Source organism: Nomascus leucogenys, chromosome 9, assembly GCF_006542625.1.
Source record: "Nomascus leucogenys isolate Asia chromosome 9, Asia_NLE_v1, whole genome shotgun sequence".
Classification (NCBI taxonomy): Eukaryota; Metazoa; Chordata; class Mammalia; order Primates; family Hylobatidae; genus Nomascus; species Nomascus leucogenys.
Window position 1 is genome coordinate 30876708 of NC_044389.1, and position 22192 is coordinate 30898899.

The following is a 22192-nucleotide window of genomic DNA, read 5'->3' on the forward strand; positions in this document are numbered from 1 at the left end:
TGTGGTCCATGTCCCTCCCAGGGCTCACAGCTCTTTCCTACACTTCCTACATCCTATCATTACTGTCCTTTTATGTGTCTTCTTTCCAACTAGACCATGAGTGACAAAAGCAGGGACTCTCTCTTATTCACTTTTTAAATAATCTGCCCCTAACTCCTAGCACAGAAGGTGTTCAATGCATGTTTGCCAAAGTACAGATGAATCATAAAACTGTAAAAGATGGTCACAAACAGATACTGGCCATAACAATTCTCAGCCAGCTTTGGGATACTAAATCCACATACAGTACAGCAAACAGTAATAAATTTCTGTTATAAGAAAGTAAAGCCATTTAGTCAGTGGGAAATAAAGAATGAGAGCTGCATGTAGTTTCTCTCAATATTCTGCAAGGCCAAATTGGGCACTTTTATAACTGGCATCAATTCCTCATGGGTACGAATTTAACAACTTGTACTCTTTGTTCTAAAAGTGTTAAGGCAAATCTTAAAAGAGTCTGACTTACCCTTCACCCTCTCCAAGAACAACTTATACACTGGAAAAATATAGCTTATTCTGTTTGAGTGATGAATTCCTTTGAATGTCACGCTATTTACTAAATAAATTATTCTATAGACCACTTTCCTTTTATTCTTCTAGTAAAGATGGTAGAAGCTGACAAGAAAAGTTTAGAACCCTGGAAAAGTCCCTACAACCAGTGTTCCCCAGAAAGGGATCAAGATATGGAAAAAAAGTACTTCATAACAAACAGCATAATGCAATCTACATAGAAGGCAGTTAAATAACGTTTAAGTAGATATGATTACTATTGAGATATTGCTTTATGAAAAGACACACACAACTTCACTCAGAGTGGAAACACATTTGAGAGAATTACTTCTACAACACAGAAATTTAATAATAAAGGTATAAATACTACCCTAATTTCTAGTCATTTAAATGTGCCACAAAATCATTTATTCAAGAGTTAATTTATCACCCTTTTTAGAGTTTTACCTTCACCATTTTATTACTAAACACAAAGTTTAATGCCCCTTCACCTCTGAATTAGTCTAAGTTTGATTTTTTAAAGATTTTTTATGGCACATATTTAGGAATGAATTAAAATTAACTTTGCTATGTGAAAATTTTGAAATATTTAATGATAAGTGGCAACAAGCCAGATTATTTTAAAAGCCAGAGTTGGTATAAGTGAATGAAGAATGTTAAGTTGAAATACTTTTGGAGCTGTTTCAAATTATAGCAGAGTTGAAACCATATCCATTTAATATTCAGTACACATGTGCCAGGTATAATATATAGTTCTTATGGCTTCAAATAGTCTAGATCTAGAAGTAAAGACATTAACTCCCTTAGATAAAAGTCCTTTTATCTAATTCCCTAAAGGGACCCAGCACAGATGAAAGAATAACTATGAGACTGTGACAAACCTTCTACCCCTACCTAGGATCTTTTGGTTGGACTCAAAAGAAGCAAATACTGCAGAAGATAAACAAAAGAGCAAATACCATTGGACTATCTGTATCTTACATAATAAAATAGTAAGAACTTCCCCCACCAGAATCAGTTATCCAGCCCCTTCAATACCTGGTCTAAAGCTCTGTAAGGGGAGGAAGGGAGTCCCCTCAGTCACGTAACCCCCACACTTAGCACAGGACACTTAACATCACCTACAGAGCCAGAACGGGTCAGGTGAAGGAACGCAGGCTTTGGAGTCAGATTGGGGTAGAATCAGGCTGTACTATGTACCAACTATGAGACCCAGGGAAAGTTAATTACTCTAAATCTCAGTGTCCTCTTTTATAAAATGGGTATAATACTATCTACCTTACAGGATCATTCTGAGGATTTGAAACACTGTCTACTAAGCAACTGCTATGATGCCAAGCACGTAGTAGGAACTTAATTGAAGATATCTATCCTTATAAATAAGTGTATACTTATCAGGAAGTACACATACCTTTAGATGATAAAATGGCTATTATTTCCTAAATGCTCTTTATACTTAGCTGTCACTCCCCTAAAAATGCCTCAGGATACTCAAAGCTGATGCAATCTCACTTTCTCTTTATTTATGTTACAGCCCATAGCAAACCAGACTGAGGAAAGAGAATAGAGAAGCAAGCACACGGATAGCTGGCAAGATACCCATCGGAGAGGCACCACAGAGCCAGGAGCAGATGCAAAAGCCCAGAATAGTCTGGAAAATGCAGTACAGAGACAGCAGCTTTCAATGACTGAGCCCCAAAACCAGTGTTCATGTGAATGATCACAAAGAGGTCAGACTGCCTGTGGTAGACTGACTCTGCTTAAGAAGCCGAGAGAAATAGAATCTATGTAAAAAAATATATATATATTTATATTCAACTAGTTAGCCTGGACTCCTTCCAGCTGGAATCCATGTCTTTTCCCTTTAGGTTCTCATAGCATTTTGCTTGCTTCTCCACGACAGAGCTAAGCACAGTCTGTTTGATGACGTTAGTCTACGTATCAGGAGAACACAAACCCCTCGAAAGCAGGTAACCAGTTTTACTCATCTTTGCTCAGTAAGTATTTGTTGAATATACCAATTTACTTTTCAAGATAACAGATGCAATTCTAGTCACTTCTATTTCCTCAACAAGTTTCTTCCTTTAAGAATTAAGTTAGAATATTCTGTATCTTCATGGTTTATTGATTACACAGCAACAGCATTTATGGTTCATTTATTTACAACTTTAAAATACTCGGGGCACTATTATCATAATTATAGGGCAAGAGATAGTATCAAACCAAGTGATCACCATCACCTTCTCCAGAAAGCTGCCTCAGATACATTCTTCTGCCTGGTTTGGTTTTATAACTCCCTAAATGCTCAAACCATTTATTCATTTTTTTCGGTCAACATATACTGCTGCTGTGGGTCCAACATTATACCGAGCACCCCTGGAGACATCTAAGAATACATATATGAAAGGTTTTGTCTTCAATGAAGTGATTGTCAGAGAGTCAAAGATGAGCAAGTAAGAAACTGCAATATAATAAGGTAATTGATATAACTAGCATGAAGCCAAGCATAGGAGATAAAGTTACAAAGTGTGCCTGGATGGAGTCAAGAAAAACTGTGCAGAGAAGGGAGGATTTTAGTTGAGTCTGGGTGAAAGTTAACATGAAAAATATCAAATCTGGCACCTGTGCTATCATGACTGTTTCTAAAGAGGAATAGTGGAACTGTCTTTACCGTAAAAGAATATAAACATATCATAACCTTTCTGAAGGTCATCGAATTTCTATTTCATATTGTCTTTTTGCTGTTAGCTATGACAGTGAAATTACTTAACTTGGTTAATTAAAGAGGAAGTTAAATTTAAGGAAGAAGCACTGAAAAGAGATCAGATGTCAACCTGACAACCCACAGCAAGGAAGAATCGGAGTTTTAGTATATATACGCTTGTCAACCTTAAAATGAGATTCAGAAAATATAACTAAGCATAGAGTTGATTCAAGCACAAGGCTTGAGGACAGGCACACAGAAAACACACACTCCAAAGGGATGGGGTCAGTGGTTCAAAATAGAGAAGCTGAGGTTTCACTTATATAGGCAGAAACAGTTTTGGGAGGATGGCAACATTTTCCCTACAAGGCCAATATGTACACTGCAGTGATCTGATTAGTATAGCTTGCTACATTCTACATTCCAAGGAAGGTTGCTTTAACATTCTGTGAGGAGGAGTAATGTTCTGAGAGGGTCTTACCTCTGGTGCCACTCAGTCATTCCTACTCATTTACAGGAAAAACCAGAAGTTGCAACTGTATACTCACATAACTCAAGCTACATAGCCACATTGCTCTCAAGGCTCAAAGTAACGTTCCAAAGGCTTTAAGGTTTTTTTTTTTCATAATTAAATTTTATTTCTCATTGATAGAAACCATGAAAAACATTTACATTTTCACATGTTACGGCATAACATTTCAACGGAATATTTCTTGCCATAAATAATATCTTGCTGATTTGTAGATGTGAAATAACAGTTTATGTTCTTCAAGGTAAAGAAAGTGACATAGTAAATGATTGTTTAAAATTTTTAAATCCAGACATAAACATATGGCTTCATTATTAACATCCTATATAGTCCATTACTAAATTATTTCCATTATTGATTAGCATCCATTTATAAAGATGCATTCTTAATGTTGTTTTGGTCAGCTGGAATACAGCAGAAAAATTAACACAGTTCAGAAATATCAAGCATACATTTTTGCTACATATTAATCTGTATGGTAACTACACTTTATGTATAGGGTTCTGACTAGCCTTTATTACCCATAAGTTTGTTTTCAAATAATTTTTACTAGTAATCTGGAAATTTTGACAATTTAAAATGATTGCTATTTTTATGTTTGCATGAAAAACTAATACAAAAAATAATTTGACTAAAGTGAAAATTTCAAATAAGTCCACTGGCAGATGAAAATAAAGCAAAAAATTACAACAGATTCCTCATCTTCTACAGTAGTTGGTTTCAAACGTGTACAAAGTAAACTCTATGCTATGAGAAGATGAAATCATCTTAGAAGTTAGTTTTTAAGATCAGTCTTAAAGATATTTCAGAACATACTAGAATATGATCTAATTATTCTTTCAGTTGTTTACAGAAAAATAAAACCACAGAATTACTCCTGTTACCTGGGATGAAGATCCTAATAACTAGGTATAAATTTGGATAAGGTAGAGTAATTTGAAACAAGTAACGTATGAAGTTTTAATGTCTGGTTTGTCTATAAAACATAAATAGATTTTAAATACCTTATATCTGTGACCCAGAATGTCAAATTACAGCATGTATTGACAGTAGCTGTCTATGGCAGAGAGGCAATATTTGGTCTGCTATGAAGGACAATAAAGAAAAAACAATTTTTTTTTTCTTGAGAGAAAAGAGTATTAAATAGAAATAACATCAGGGAAAATAAAAGCCTGGTCCCAAAATAAAAGGGCCATTAATTGATGAGAACAATTTTACTTTTTCTTGACAATAAACAGCATTATCCCTATTATTAGGAACAATGTAATATCACCTCATTCTTATTATGTATTACAATCATTATGTATATATGAACACATATATAAAAATACAGATACTGCATGGTGACTAAGCAATTTTGGAATAAATCCATAGACTAAGTCACAGCATGCATAAATTGTTTATACCTTAACTGCTCATTTATACCTGAACAAATTTTCATTAAGCATACTGCTAATTTTCAAATGATGTAATAAAAAATCTGGTGGCAGTACTGTATTATTTTGCTGAATTACATTTGAGAAAAAAGAAGCTACCTGCTTCATCTATTCTAATATAGTAGATCCTGGGTCTTCTTATAAGAATACATGTATAGAAACTTAAAAGATCATAAATTTCTCATGAGGAGACATTATTTGATCTGTGTCACTGGCATGTATTTGCAAAACATTTTAACACTGCAAAACATTCGAAATTTGAAGACTGGGCGTGGGAAAAGGTTTATACTCTACTACAATGATGCTGGTGTACTTCTACACAAGGCCTCTTAGTGACGTCAATCAATTGGAGGTAGGAGTTTATCAATGAATTGCTTGACATCCATCATTTCCTGTTGACACGAACTGTGCATCATACCTTCATAGGTTTTAAAGGTCACATTGGCTGGATTCACCAATGTTTTTAGTTTTTCAACCGTAAGAGAACCAAACATCAGGGGAACTAAAGGGTCATAATCCCCATGGCACTGGAGAATAGAAATATCTCTATTAGCACCACTGATAGGACCCTGTGGAAAGGAAGCCCGAAGTGGAAGCCAGCAACTGAGTGCAGTGACACCTGCCAGTTTCTGCTGCGTGGTAAGGGCAGTATATAAAGATAAAGCTCCTCCCTGAGAAAACCCTCCCAAAATAGTTCTGTTAGAAGGAATGCCATTCTTCACTTCTTGATCAATCAAAGCTTTTATATTTTCTGCTGCCTGTTTAATCCCAGATTCATCCTCCTGTGAATCTGGTGAAAGTCCAATAATATCAAACCATGAAGGCATAGCCATGTTCATATTTAATGTAACAGGCCTAACAGGCGCATGCGGGCAGATATATTTGATATGTGAACTTCTGATACCTGCAAAGGCTTCTGCCCATCCATGCCCAGTATCTCCCAATCCATGCAGGAAAATCACCACAGCAGTGGCCTTCAGGGTGGCGGGCACGATGGCGGGCAGTGGGGTTGACATGTTATTAACACTCTACACCTATACACAGAGAATTATACAGTTTCTTGATGTGTTTCTAGGGGCTACTATCAAAAATTTAACAATGAAAACCAAACATGAATAGTATTCATAATATCCCAAAGTCTGAATGTTATATATTCACCCATTCATGATCCCATTCAGCACATATTTATTCAGGCCCTGGTAGTGCCAGGAGCCATTCTAGATACTGGAGCTATGATGGGAACAAGGAATGAAGTTTTCAGTGGTTATCTGAAAGGTTATTTGAAATATCTTAATATTAGCAATCCTAGAAAGGTAATCATTGATGGCAGTATTTTCACGCTGTCCCCAAAGGAAAAAACATCTGTAAGGGAGAATTAGAAAAGGAGAGTTCCTGATTTGGGGATGGGAAGAGGCTGGATGTCTCTCAGCTACTTTCTAAGACTTTGTTTCTCAAAGTGTAACCTGGGGACCAACAGGACTGGGATACACCTGGGATCTTTTTAGGAATGCAGAATCTCAGCCCTACCCCAGACCACAGAATCTGCAGTTCTAACAAGATCCCAAGTGATCCCTAGTTATTTGTATGCACATTGAAGTTTCAGAAATGTTGCTCTGATAGGTTTTATTTACAAGTTTAAACACAGGTCACCTTACATTTGTGGCGGAATCAGACCTGTAAGGCTCCTTCTGACTTTTAAGAGACTCAGGCTTTGAGAACTTGTTTTTGATAGTTGGAACAGCAAAACAGCACTGCAACGTGAGTCCACACATGGGCCTGAGTATGCTTATACCATTTCTGAATGGCCCAAAGTGTTTATTCACTTCGGACAGAACTGATCCGCCTTAATAGATAAGGAGATCTACACAAAGAGCCAGTTTCTACATAAGAGGAATAATCTAAAGCAATCTGAAAAACCACCCAGGATCAGCTCTAAAGTTCCACCTAGCCCAGTACTATGACAATGGTGTTCAAAGTCTGGAGAGAGCCCATTTGCCCTTAAAAAATGTTAGGTCATAAGGTTAAGGACAAATCTACAAATACCATTGGTATCTTTAACGGTAGACCATTGAGAAATTCAGAATTCAGCTATCAGAATAGTTGTATTATTAGACATACATGACACATCACACATCATTAAACTCTAATTTCTCCTTTCTAAATCTAGACTGTTTTGAAAAAACGGTGTAACTAACTAATTTGAAATGACCTATGTAAAAGAAATATATTTACTGCCCCCTAATCCCTCCAAAAAATGCAATGTCTGAGAGCGGTTTGCACTTGCTTGGAATCAGTCACTTATAATTTGTAAGTAATTTAGAAAAACCACATTGCGATACTGGATATCTTTTGAAGGACCCCATCTCCTCCACATGCTCTTTACTAGTGGGTTGTGTTGCCCACTGCTGTTGGACTACCATTGTATTTACCTCTAAGTATTGTGAAAAGAAAATAAAATCTCGGGACTCCAAACTCACTATGACAATGGGAAAAGTTAAGCTTACAAGCTGAATCACGCAAAAAACTGCCTTTCTTTTCACTCCTGAATAGATACCTACAAAGACACAAAGCAGTATACCTCCCAAAGGGGTCTCTCTCACAATTTGCTCACAAGAAAATTCCTTGTGGGTCCCAAGATCTTTACCCTCAGAGTTCTGTTGAATTTCATCCTGACAATGTAAATTAACAGCTTATCTTCACAGGTATGAGGCAAGGACAAGACTAGAAGTCATCCTCTATGTTGACTTTATCATAAAAATGCAGATTCACTGAGCCTGAGACAAATACATAATTGATTGTTCCCCCAGCCTGCTTCTTTTCACATGCAACATGTGGATTCAGTGAGCTCTAGTCAAAGCCTCACAAGAATGTGACCTTGCCCTCTTTCTTTCTCTTTTCTCTTATGGCCTGCTTTTCCTCCTTTAAATACTTGTATTAATCCATTCTCGCACTGCTGTAAAGAAACACCTGAGACTGGGTAATTTATAAAGAAAAGAGGTTGAATTGGCTCTCAGTTCCACAGGCTGCACAGGAAGCATGATGCTAGCACATGCCCAACCTTCTAGGGAGGCCTCAGGAAGCTTACAACTATGGTAGAAGGCGAAGGTGGAGTCAGCATGTCCTAGAAGGCAGGAACAGGAGCAAGAGAGAGGGCAGGTGCCACATAGATTTAAACAACCAGATCTCGTGAGAACTCTACCACGAGAATGGCACCAGGGGATGGTGCTAAAACATTCATGAGAAATCCACCCCCATGATCCAATCACCTCCCACTAGGCCCCACCTCCAACATCAGGGACCACAATTTGACATGAGATTTGGTGGGGACACACAGCCAAATCATATCAGTATTGAAGACTCAAAATCCTCTTTAGAAAAAGTACAGGCCACAGGTCCTACTGTGGCTTATGTCCCTTTAGCCCAGGCATGTCCTCAACTTTGGCAAAACAAACCTCTAAATTCATTAAGACTCACCTCAGTCATTTTCTTTGGTTTCAAGGTATCTTTAATTATAATTACTGATTCTATTTACATATATCTTGATAAGAGATTATCCATACAAAATAACAAGTTCCCAATCTACTCAACTATATTATACTGAAAAATACAAAATATAGCAAAACTTGAAATATTGCTATCCTTTCCTTTGATTCTCAGTTTCAGTAACTGGATAAGGATTGTTTTAAACATACAAAGCTGCTTCTCCAAAAGTAAACAAAAGAAATCCATTGACACTAAGTATTTGTTAGTGTTTTCCTCATGGATCTGATGCCAATGATATCTTCAGCACAAAGCACTCAGGGTCCCTACACAATTCCCATTAACCTTCTGTCCATATAATGCTTTGTTTCTTGCTTTCAATTTTTGAAATAAATTTCAATCAATCTCTCCAACAGCTGGAAAGAAAGAGTAAATATAATCTCTCTTCTCTTTCAGAGTTCACTTTTGAAACTATAATTCAAAAGCACATTCTGCGCAAAGTAGGGACAGTAGCTTCATTCAATCTTGTATGCTAACTCAAGTAGACAAAAGCTGTGAAATATCTGGCCCTCACTGTCCCTTCACCTCTGAGGTTTCACACATAAAAACTAACAGCTATTTCTTGAAGAACAAGTCAAACACAGCAGCTATAAACAAATAACCTAATAAAAAAACAGTTTGGGTCTAGATATCTTCAGAGATTACAAACTAAAATAGGTGGCAGTATCAAGCAAAGTCAAAGCTTCAGAACAGAAGAGAGGATATTAACATCAGTATATTCAGCAAACTAATAAAAAGACAAAACATTAAAACGCAGATCAATGTTTACATTGAGTAGCTTCCTTTAGAAAAATGAAACACTCGTTTCCTGAGAAAGGCAGCACTAGTAAAAATGTGTCACTAAGTTGTATATTCGTCAATACTTCAAACTAAAATTTTATGAAAAGCACAGAAAGAGTTGCAAAGCAAAAACAGAACCGTCAGAAGCACTGCTTTCTGTTCAACCTGCACCTGAGGCAATGCTGCATTTACCTGGGACTGCATGGATGCAAATGTCTGAAGGCAAAGTCAGTTAGTTAATATTACATTCTCCCTTCCGCTCAGAGAATCTCTGTAGAAGGAAATGGGGTTCAGTTCTTTAAAATAAGCTGGCTATAACACAACTCTGGCTTCCTCTCCTCAAAGTGATGTGGGCTGTAGTATGCATCACTTAGAGGCATTTCATGGTGCGCTTCCCAGCTAGGTCTTCCTAGAAAGATCTGGTCAGTCAGTTTACTGTTTAGGAGGGAAATGTCCCTAGCTGAATTCAGACCAATTGCCTCTGGAACACATCAATCCTTTCAATGAAAGGCTTTATGCTTCTTTCTGACTCAAAGTTTTCTCCTCATGATACCAGGGACAAGTTTTAAGGCATAAACAATAGAGATGAAACAAAGCTACTACAATTTTTAAAAACCTTAAAAATCTCTCATCAAACAGAGCAGGTTATATTAAAACAAGAAAGACAGACAGAGTTCAAGAGGGGACAGGCAAAGAGAATTAACAAGGAAGATACTGATTTTGCTCCTGCCCTGTATAACCTGAACAATTACAACAATTATGTATAATACCACGAATATAAAGAGATTCATGGAACTTCTTTGTATTATTTATCTATAAAAAGATCAATCAAAGTTTGTTCTGAGCCACTGACCACACAGATGTACTGTGAACAAGTACAAATTGCGGCCCTCCTACATGCAAACCATCAACGTGGTGGTTACGCCCTCTTCTTGCCACTTTGCCTCATGTTACATGGGGCAAATATGACCTTATTTCATAAGCAGAAAAACAAAGAGCTCACTTCTGGTGCAATCTTTAATTCTGCTGTTTCTGACAAATACAACAGCATCCAGTTACCCACCTCCAATTGTGACCCTACCTGTAAGACATGAAGTGCATTCTCCCTTTGGACGGACAAATAATTGTTCTCACACACCTGCAATGAAGAGAAATTGTGCTTTGCACTCAGCCTGTGGGGACTCTAGAAACCAAACTCTTTATAAAAGAAATAAGCCCTTCATAGGAGACATGGTGGCCATACCATCATCTTTCATTGCTCTCCTGCCAATCAAACCTTCTATCTTATAAACAATAAATAAGCTCCCCACCAAAAGTTTCTTGTGACATTCTCATTAGGAATACTTCTACATTGCACATGGACATGTCTAGGAGTTTAGGAAGCATTCCACACTACCAAGAATTTCATTTAAGGAGGCGGCTTTGGCTTGGACTTGTGATTTCAATGTCACAAAATTTTTCGCCTTCCAGGGAAAGCAAAAGATTAATTGGGGACTGAGGAGTGCTTTTATTCATCTCCAACAACAAACACTAACATTTATTTTTAAAAACAAAATTATTTATAAAGGATATAATCACTCAATGGAGCATTTGCTCATTAAGTTTATAAACATGGAAAACTTGAGCTTTCAGATGCTTGTAATTTGCTAATGCCCTTTTCGTGAACTTGGAGCACAAGAGGCCTACAATGTGCAATATGCTCATTTGGGAGAAAATTCTGCAGTTAGCTTTTAACTCATTTGTTTTTGAGCATTCCAGGCAACCATGCCTAAGTCTTTAGAGAAATGTGTCTGTGTGTAGAATTCTTTAGGACTACAAAACACACTATTACAACTTGAAGGACAGACTGAGATTAGAAAAATGCTCCAGATTGGGCCTGGTAGCTCACGCTTGTAATCCCAACATTCTGAGAGTCCAAGATGGGAGGATCACTTGAGGCCAGGAGTTCAAGACAAGCCTGGGCAACACAGTGAGACCCTGTCTCTCCAAAAAAAAAAAAATTTAAATTAGCCAGGCATGATGGTGTATGCCTATAGTCCCAGCTACCTGAGAGCCTGAGGTGGGAGGGTTACTTGAGCCCAGGAGGTCGGGGCTTCAGTGAGCTATGATTGTGCCATTGCACTCCAGCCTGGGAGATGGAGTGAGACTCTGTCCCTAAAAAATAAAACAAAAACAAAAAAATGTTCCAAAGTTGGGTAAAAATATAAAATGGTTAAAAGAAGAGCCATGGCAATTATTTTTATATGGTCCATTAAAAAAAAACATAGGCTTAAAAAGCAATTTTTAGCCCAAGCATGGCAGTTCACACCTGTAATCCCAGCAGTTTGGGAGGCCAAGGCAGATGGATTACCTGAGGTCAGGAGTTCAAGACCAGCCTGGCCAACATGGCGAAACCCCATCTCTACTAAAAATACAAAAATTAGCTGGGCGTGGTGACATGTGCCTGTAATCTTAGCTACTCAGGAGGCAAAGGTTGGAGAATCGCTTGAACCCAGGAGGCAGAAGTTGCACTGAGCCGAGACTGCGCCACTGCACTCCAGCCTGGGCGACAGAGGAAGATTCTGTCGGGAAAACAAACAAACAAACAAACAAAAACATGCAATTTATATACTGTTGGTGAATTCAGAGGTCACATGAAACTTTTTTCTCCATCATCATTTCTGATTTTAAAGAATAAAATAACTCATTAATAACAAAAATAGGTTAGGTTCCCTCTTGTCCTTTATAAAGCCTTTCAGCCACATAAATTTAATTAAGTATAATATTGATATGGACATGGCAGAAGACAGGAAAGTTAAAGCAAAAGAGGCAATTTGGCTATATGTTTATTTTGATAAACTTTATCTGGCTCTGCGTGTGTATATGTGCGTCTGTGTGTGTGTTGTGTACACTTTTGTGAACGCCAAAACCTACAAGGTTGGTATCTCACTAGGAGTACCACCTCTGCTACCTGTCATCATAAAGCTCACAGATTTCTCATTCTTCCTATTAAAAGCATTGTTGACATTCATTAAAATGCATACAGTATTGAGTAAATAGCTTATTCTATCATGGGTAGCCCTCCCTGATTTAGTGCTACAGCTGGTCAGGCATCCATCAAGGGTGCCTCTGACTGGGGCAAGGTGAGTCCAGAAAAGGGCAGTGACTGGAGCGCTGTCTGGAGGGGCACCAGGTTCACAGGGCTCCTGAGAAGCCTGCATTCAAGGTGGTGGCATGCTCTCCACCTCCCTGACATGGAGAATCCCATGAGAGGTGCTTCTCTGATTGAAGCTTGAGTAACAAGCCCTTCATGCAAGCTCTTTACAAGGTGACCCCACACCTTCCCTCCATGACTGTATCAGGCATCCACCTACAACCTCACTGTCCTGCCTTCTAAGCAACTGACTCATAACACCTGGAATTGAAGACACCACACACCCCAGTCTTACCATAAAAATACCTCCCTCCGTCTTGTGTTCTGTCTGTTACCCATAACCTGCACAACAGGAAGGAGACTTTTCTGTGATTTCCAACACCCAATGCGAGCCTTCCTTTCCTAATTTCAGAAATAATAAAGCCAAGGGCATCCTGCCTTCTCCCTGAACCTGGCGTGGTGAGTGTTACCAAACACTGAAGGAAAGTGATATGGAGATACATGATCACACAACTGGACACAAACTCACAGTTGCTAATCCATAGCTTATAAATATATTACACATATGGATCTTAATTTTGACTGGTACTGTATGTATCATGTTGAGATACATACAAGACTTTTCCAACTAAAACTGTTCTTGGAAGACTTAAATTATATTTCCTGGAAAATGGGCCCACTATCAATAATTTAGTTCAATGGTTCCTGAGTATTAAGAAATTTAGTTAAGAACTAGAAACATCATTTGACCCAGCCATCCCATTACTGGGTACATACCCAAAGGATTATAAATCATGCTGCTGTAAAGACACATGCACACGTATATTTATTGTGGCACTATTCACAATAGCAAAGACCTGGAACCAACCCAAATGTTCAACAATGATAGACTGGATTAAGAAAATGTGGCACATGTACACCATGGAATACTATACAGCCATAAAAAATCATGAGTTCATGTCCTTTGTAGGGACATGGATGAAGCTGGAAACCATCATTCTCAGCAAACTACCGCAAGGACAAAAAACCAAACATCGCATGTTCTCACTCATAGGTGGGAACTGAACAATGAGAACACTTGGACACAGGAAGGGGAACATCACACACCGGGGACTGTTGTGGGGTAGGGGGAAGGGGGAGGGATAGCATTAGGAGATATACCTAATGTAAATGACGAGTTAATGGGTGCAGCACACCAACATGGCACATGTATACATATGTAACAAACCTGCACGTTGTGCACATGTACCCTAGAACTTAAAGTATAATAATAATAATAAAGGAAATCTAGTTAAATTTGATTTTCATTGCTAAAATACTAAAAAATGAATTAAAAATTAAGTTTGGTCACCTTAATTCATTTAAAAATACATATATTTAGGCAGAAAGATTTGGAAGAAAGTGTATTATTTCAAATCTTTTACTCACATACTTTGAAGTGGTCACTAAGAAATGGGAGGAAGTAGAGGAACTTAGAACTTAGAAAGGGAGGGACTTAATAAGTTACCAAAGAAGAACTTCAGCTTGAAAACTCTCTCACTGCCCCTGCCTGCAACCACTCTCTTCACACCTTTCCTTTCTTCAGGAAATGAGATCCAAGAGAAAAAGAAGCCCCGTGGTCTCCCTGCTACTATTTCTTTTGAAAGAGCTTGAGGTAGTGCCTACACCTAGGGAAGGAAAAGAGTCTCTGGAGACCCAGGTCAGCATGCAGTCCACCACCACATGGTAAAAGCTCATGCCTGCAGTACTAGGTAAAAGCTAGATATTGTCAAAGATGCTCTGATAGTCCTAACTGGTTAGTTCACAGCTCTGCAAACAATTACAGGGCAATTGAAAGCAACAACAATCCTGAATGTCAGTGCTTACAAATGTAGCACCCAAGGATTCCAGCAAATCCTCCAGCAAGCCTCAGAGAGAAGGGTCATCCTTAAGACTTGAAAGATAAGCCAGATGCGGTGGCCCATGCCTGTAATCCCAGCACTTTGGGAGGCTAAGGTGGGAGGATCACTTGAGGTCATGAGTTCGAGACCAGCCTGGCCAACATGGCAAAACCCTATCTCTACTAAAAACACAAAAATTAGCTGGGCATACTGATGTGTGCCTGTAATCCCAGCTACTTGGGAGGCTGAGGTAGGAGAACTGCTTGAACCTAGGAGGCGGAGGCTACAGTGAGCCAAGATCCTGCCACTGCATTCCAGCCTGGGTGATAGAGCGAAACTCTGTCTCAAAAAAAAAAGGAAAAGACTTGAAAGATAAAGTGGTATTTCCCATGTTGTCAAGACAGAAGCGGGTAGGGTGGTGGCAAGGGATGGTGAGCTCTAGGTAGAATGAATATATAAGCAAAGTCTAGGAGACTTGACAAATACGTCATGCTGTAAATAGGTCTGAGGACAGAGGTCAGGAAATGAGACCACTTAAGTGGACCAGGGTTGGATAATGAAGGGCCGTACTAAGATATTACCAGCCACTGATGTCAGCAGAAATGTGAAATGACCAGATTTTTTTGTTAGTGACATCATTCCTTCAAACAGAAGAGATGGGGATAGAGGCAAGGAAATCGGTAAGAAGCTTTGCAGTGGGAGTACAGTGACCAGGGTAGAGAAGTCGAGGGTCTAAACTGAGACATTGTACCAAATAACGAGAAGACAGAAAAGGTATCATTTAAGAGGTAAAATTCCAAGAGTTTGATGAATATTTAGATGTAGATGTTTAGGTAAGGAAGAAAGTGAAACCTAGGCCAATTCAGAGATATTTGACATGAAGAGCAATGGGGTAAATAATAAAACTGACACCCAAACATATTGAGTTGTTAGGTGGAGATAAAGAGTAGACGAATGAATAGGGCTGAAGCACAGGACAGAGTTGTGGACCAGACATGTGATATCACGCAAGAAGAGAGAAGAAAAAGCCATGAAACGTGATTATTCAGGACAGTGTGCAGTGAGGCTGTCTGTAACATTCTTGAATCATGGACACTTGGAAGGCTGGTAAGAAGCATTAAACTAACAACTAAAAAATGCACATTTGCATATGCAGACAAAGCACTATATTTCAGAGGAATGACATATCCTTCGAAGCTCATCTCTGAACCCACAGGCCAACAATGCTTAGTATAAAGCAAGACTAGGAGAGGGCTGAGGAAGGAGACAGCTAAGAAGCAGAGAACACAGAAGAAGAAACTGTAAGAACAGCCCAGAAAAATTAGAGCCTCTACAGTGATTAGAAGCCACTCTATCTAGAAATGTTTGTAAAGTAATGGACAGTACAGATAGACAGGACTGAGTCTCAAAGCAGAGAATTAATTTGTTGTTGTTGCTTTTTAATATTTTCTTACGGAAAATTTCAACATACTCAAAGTAGAGAAAATAGTATAATGTAGTCTCTTATACCCATGATGAAACTTCAATTATCAACTCATCATTTCATCCCGAAATATCAGTACCTGTCTCCAAAAAAAAAAAAAACACGAAAAAATCATAACCATACTACCACTATCACAGCTTAAAAAATTAACAATAAGTCCTTAAAATCATCAAATATCTGATTAGTGTTCAACTTCCCCCAGTGGCCTCATACTTTTTCATTTTTTTTTTTTTTCACTCAGGACCCAAGTAAGCTCCATACACTGAAACTGGCTGACAAGTGTCTTTAGTCTCTTCTGATCTATAGGTATCCATTACATGTCTGTCTGTCTTTCTTTTCCCCTTGGTCATTTGTCCTGTAAAGTTCTGTTTGTTTTGGAACTTTGCCGATTGTATCATTGAAGTATCATGTAACGTGTTCATTTAATTCTTCTATATCCTGCAGATTGGTACTTGGATATAGTGATCTGATGAAATTCAGGTTCAATATTTTGGCAAGAATAATTTATAGGGAGTGTTGAGCTCGATCAGATGACACAAAAGTAGGATTTCTTAAAAGATAGAGCTGACAAATCATACTTGCCGCTTGGGAAAGAACCCAGTGAAAAAGGTGAGGCTGAAGAATAGGAAAAGGAATAGAAATGAAATATAGTAGATAGTGAGGAGAGAGACAGAATATATAAAAAGTGACTGTATGCTCTACTCTGAAGCACCAGGCTCTGGAACCAATTCAAGCAGCCCTGAGCATCTCTCGATAGCATTTGAGATAATAACTGACATCCATCGTAATAATCCTAAAGGCATGAAGAAGAAAAGACTAAATTGCTTTGCATTTACTTTGATCCAAAGTGTGAAGCATCTCCTGAATTCTAAAGTCTATCATTAAAATTGTCAAAATTAAAATTTTCTGTGTTTAAAGAGTTAATCTCCCAAGAAAATTCACAGGAGTCTCTACAATATCACCCATATGGGTAACTATTTTGTTCTCTAAACACAGGGTCCATACAATCACATCCTTCTACTTGCCAAGGGAAATATTTAGCCCATAACATTATGTTAATGTAATTGTTATGATAAAATGATAATAAAGAGAGAGATCTAAGGCTATGATTATGCCCTTTTAATTAATCTTCACCATTATCCCAATGTAACATTTTTTTCATAGGAACTAAAACTTTCATTTTACAAAATGCACCTATGAGAAACATAGCTCTGCTAACTAATGCCCTCCTAAGGGCCACATGCATTCCGTTAACCAGCTCTCTCCAGAAAAACTGTCTCATTGTCTTTGGCTTTTCTCCTGCTCCTGCCTCAAAAGAACAAATTTTTTTTCAATATCTACAGCAAGTATGTTCCAATGAGTTGAGAGTTTCTGTGAACTATAATTACCCTTTCGTTAGCAACAAACTCCAGCTCTAAAAACAAAGCACGTTTTAATTTAAAGTGTAGTCGAATCAGGTAAAAAAAAAAAAAAAAAAAAAGGTCCGGATAAATTAACAGGTTTTTCCTTTTTTTATGGGGTTGGGTGGGGGAGTAAAGAGTGGAAAGTTTAATAGACAGAAGAAAGGAGAAAGGAGAGCAGCTCCTTGCGAGAGAGAGAGAGAGAGAGAGAGGTCCGAAAAAAGGGCGTGGTTTTACACTATAACACTTTATATTCTAAAAACTTTCTCTGAAAACATGCCTGATTTTAATGCATTTATAAACATGTCTGTGAGGTGACTTTATTAGAATGAATGGACAAGTCAGAAGTCAGTGACAGCTTCCCACATGCCAGTATGGAAACTAATGTCAGTCCTCTCCAAAGTGTAAAAAATAAGGGCAACATATTAAGTTTCTCATGAAGCTTTACTCATCCACCAAGGCTCAACTCAAACGTTGTCTCTACTAAGAGGTCTGTCTACACTCCATGAAAGTAGTAATCCACCATCTTGCTATTTTCCCATATTGCATCACATATAATATTACAGCACAAGTCACGCTACACATGACCATTGAACAAATATTATATTCATCCCAGGTGTTAATACACTGAGGATACAACAGGAGAGGAAGGGATCTTCTTTGCTTGGAGGAGTCCTCTTTTGATCTCCCTAGATAGAAGACCACGCACCTCTGTACTTAGTACCTCCTAAGTACTTAAGTACCTCTGTACTTAGCACAAACTCCTACTTGGTGCTTATCACGGGTTCACTGAATGCTTGAAAATAGCACTTTTTTCATTTTACTCACAACAATCTTGTGAGATGGACAGAAGGATATATATTATACATTCATTTTTACATAAAGGAAGTAGGTCCAAATTAACATGACTTCCCAAAGTCTCACAGATAGTAAGTAGGCACCTGAAACCCAGTTGTATTAGTCCATTTTAATTCTGCTGATAAAGACATACCCGAGACTGGGAAGAAAAAGAGGTTTAATTGGACTTACAGTTCCACATGGCCCGGGAGGCCTCAGAATCATGGTGGGAGGTGAAAGGCACTTCTTACATGGTGGCGGCAAGAGAAAATGAGGAAGATGCAAAAGCAGAAACCCTGATAAAACCATCAGATCTCATGAGACGTATTCACTACCGTGAGAACAGTATGGGGGAAACTGACCCCATGATTCAAATTATCTCCCACTGGGTCCCTTCCACAACACATGGGAATTATAGGAGTACAATTCAAAATGAGATTTGGGTGGGGACACAGCCAAACCATTATCACCAGCTCATTTTGAGAATCACTGGGTGAGAAGATCAATGAACCAAGGTAGTTACTGTATAAAGCTGGGGATAAGAGGCAAAGGAAGAAAACATTTAAAAGCTTCCTTTGCAGAGGCTGACAATTAGGCCCTGGGATCTCTTTCCAGACTGTCTTCATTGGGAGGCAGAATCTTCCATGGAGACACAGGTTACACAAATTGAAATGAAAGGCATTTTAGGAGGCTGTATTCCCCCTAAGGCAAGAATCTTTTAATTGAAAGAATTTTCAGTGACCAGCTCATTCTCAAAGGCCATGATTTGCTTCTGGTCGCTATGGAAAACACTGCCCTCATACACCCCCTGTCATGGGATTGGGCCTTCTTACCTCCTCCCCAGCAGGGACAGGAGGCTCTAAACAGTGCAATCCAGTGCACTTCAGGATTTGCCTGGTATCCAGTGCCTGATGACCCCATTTCAGGGACTCCACACCAATGGGATCTTGGCCTGCTATCATTTCTGCAGCTCTATCCTTCCCTTCCCTGTGGTTAAGGGGAAGTTCGGTACTGCCCCTGCAGGCTTGAGGAAGGATGGATATGAATCCTAGAGAAATAAATCACCAACAGTGTAATGACTGGAGGAAATAACCTGGAATGAAGAACTTTCCCAGTGCCCCTTAAATAACACCAAGTAGACAAACCTATTTTAACTTTTACAGGTACTATGTTTAAAAGGAAATTTTCTTTTCAGGGTTTCAGGAGCCCACAACAGGGCATATGTTCTTGATGAATGCTAGAGGAGATGAAGTCTCCTTCTGAGAGAGAAGGGAGGAAAGTTAACATAGTATTTATAGACTTGTTAGCCGGTGGAATATAAAATCTGGCATCTAGTGGAGAACAAAACTTGGATTTAAAACCAGATAACTATCCACCTCAGAATAGCGATTGTACGCCCAGTTCCAAACAGCAAAAAGCAGGTTGGGTGAGATCTTACATTACATGTTAATAATCTCACCCGGAGCTCTTTACGCAAGGCAGAGAGGAACAGTCCACAGAAATAAACTTGCACGCAAGGAGTAGAAATGCTAAGTATATGGTTAAAGGATTTTGCACCTAAACCACAGCGAAGAGCCTCCAAGCAGAGGAACTCCTTTCAGGAAAATGCATAGTACAATTCTTTATTTAGCTGCTTTGGTCACCTTTTCTTCACATTCAAAACTCAGCACATTACTATTGTTATTACTGACTTCACAACTATAATGCTTCATATAAAGTTGGACAAGAAGAATGCAGCAGAGATCAAATAAATTAAATTGTCACACAATGTTAAATTATTTTAAATGCTGATGATCTCAATATTAAATTCTAAATCACTGGCAACAATCATAGAGAGCACTGAACCATCCAATTCACACATTAATGTACATTAATCATTGCCTGACATATTCCTTTTAGAATTTTTTATATATATAAATAGTTTTATTGAGCACAGAATGTATCCAGGAAGATGCAGATAAAGATTATAGAAGAATAAGAACTTTAGTCTTAACAATCAAGTAAGTAAGTTGGGATCCTCACAGTATTTCTAGATCTAATCAAAATCATGACCCAGAGAGCAAAAACAACTTTGTCAATCACTCAAATCATAAGATTAGAGCCAAACTGATACATGCCATGGGGAAACTAATGTTCAATATTAAATAAAGCTCTCTAATAATTCTAGGCCCTATATCTGCCTATTCTAAAAGACAGGCAACAGGCCAACCAAAGGGAGGGGTTTGCTATCATTTGTGAAGGTCAATTAGAGCTGGACATTTTACAGACATCAGTTTTCACGTAATCTTTATCATAATCCTGTGTTACATATTATCCGCATTGTGCAGATAAGGAGATGCAAACCCAGCGGGGCAAAGTGACTTAACAAAGGCCATTTTACTAGTAGAATCAGAACTTGCACTAAGTCTGTCTGATCACTAAGTCTGTCTGATCCTTCCCAACTTGGATTCTACGATCATGATGATTGTTATGAACAACTACAATTTTATTGGATGTTATTATATTATGTACAAGGTCTAAGCAATTTACATACATTGTCCCATTTAATTTAACCATTACCATATGAGATATTATTATTTCCATTTTACAGATGAATATACTGATATTAGAAGGGATGAGTGGCCTGCAAGCTCATCCAAGCATAGAGGAAAAGTCAGGATTTGAATCAAGTTTCTTTTGACTTGAAAATCCATGATACACTTTATTACCAGTCTGTTTCCCTTCACTGACTACAACATAACTAAATGGAATCCAAGAGTTTGCTGTGACATTCACTAATATCGCTCGTAATTTTGCCAGTGAATTTCAAGCCCTAGGAACATCAATACCGGCTGAACAGGAAACACTTGCAAAATGGGCCTACACATTTCTTTAATTATTGTCAAATTTTCTGACATGCTTCTAAACCAGATTTAAAAATTTAAGATTATCTTAGATTTATAACAACTTTAAATACACAAATAAATTTTCAATCAATTTAGAATTGTAAATTTACTATACAGTACTAGCTGGCAGTGTAAACCCAGTGGTTAGGATTACTAGTTCTGCCTACTCATCTATAAAATGGAGATGACACAACTTATCTCAAGGGACTGTGGTATGACACTTAAATGAAGTCATGTACGTGCTTAGCTGCACATAATAATCACACATTATAATAATCACTCAACATTCCTACTGCCCTATTTTGGAACTGGATTTAAAAGCAATAATGTTCCCTTAGGTTGAATAAGAATACAAGGACTAACAAACTAGTGAATGAATTTGAATTGCATCATGACTGTGAATCAAGATTTGGGGGCAGATCTGATACCCGATTTCTGGACAAACCAGGTCTTCCCCCTGCCACCTCTTTTTGTAAAGAGGAAGATCAAAATATTTAAAGTATCTCTCAGTGTAGGAAAAGTTTAAGAAAAGGGCTGTGGGAATTAGTTAATGGAGAAAGAGAAGTAAAAGATACAGCATAGTTAAATAAGAAATGGGAGAAACAAGGTAACTTGCTAAAAGTAACTCAATCACAAAAACCAAGAGGAAGCTGCATAGAGGTAAAAATGCCTAGGTATGCTGGGAGTGGAAATTTCCACTAACCAAAAGAGGATGTTTTCTGCTAACAGAAGACTTAGAATTTTAAGAGGGTACTTCTCCCCTGATGCCTCTCCAAAAGGAGTAGGTGGAATTTCAGTTTACTTCTAGGACATTAGGTCAAACAAAAAATATCAAATAGGATCCTTCAGTTCAAAATACTGAATAAGGATAACTTCTCTATCTTTGAGCTATCTTTGGTGTCAACATTCAAAAGGAAATGCGACCTTTCTAGGATTTGATTTTCTTGGAAAATGTAGAATCTGGCCAGCCTCTCAGCCAGGTCCCTTTAATTGGAAAAGGTAAGCCAGGTTTTCCTAATTATTTTTTAACATAAGTGCT

General features: G+C 38.1%; 1 protein-coding gene and 1 pseudogene across 3 annotated transcripts in view; both read right to left on the reverse strand.

Annotated features, from left to right (window-relative positions):
• C9H1orf21 (chromosome 9 C1orf21 homolog) overlaps positions 1-22192 on the reverse strand; it is a 254983-nt gene that overhangs the window by 177480 nt on the left and 55311 nt on the right. The window lies entirely within an intron of this gene.
• On the reverse strand, positions 4963-6618 carry LOC100583935 (annotated as a pseudogene). Its single transcript, XR_004031703.1, has one exon. The product of XR_004031703.1 is annotated as an acyl-protein thioesterase 1 pseudogene (transcript).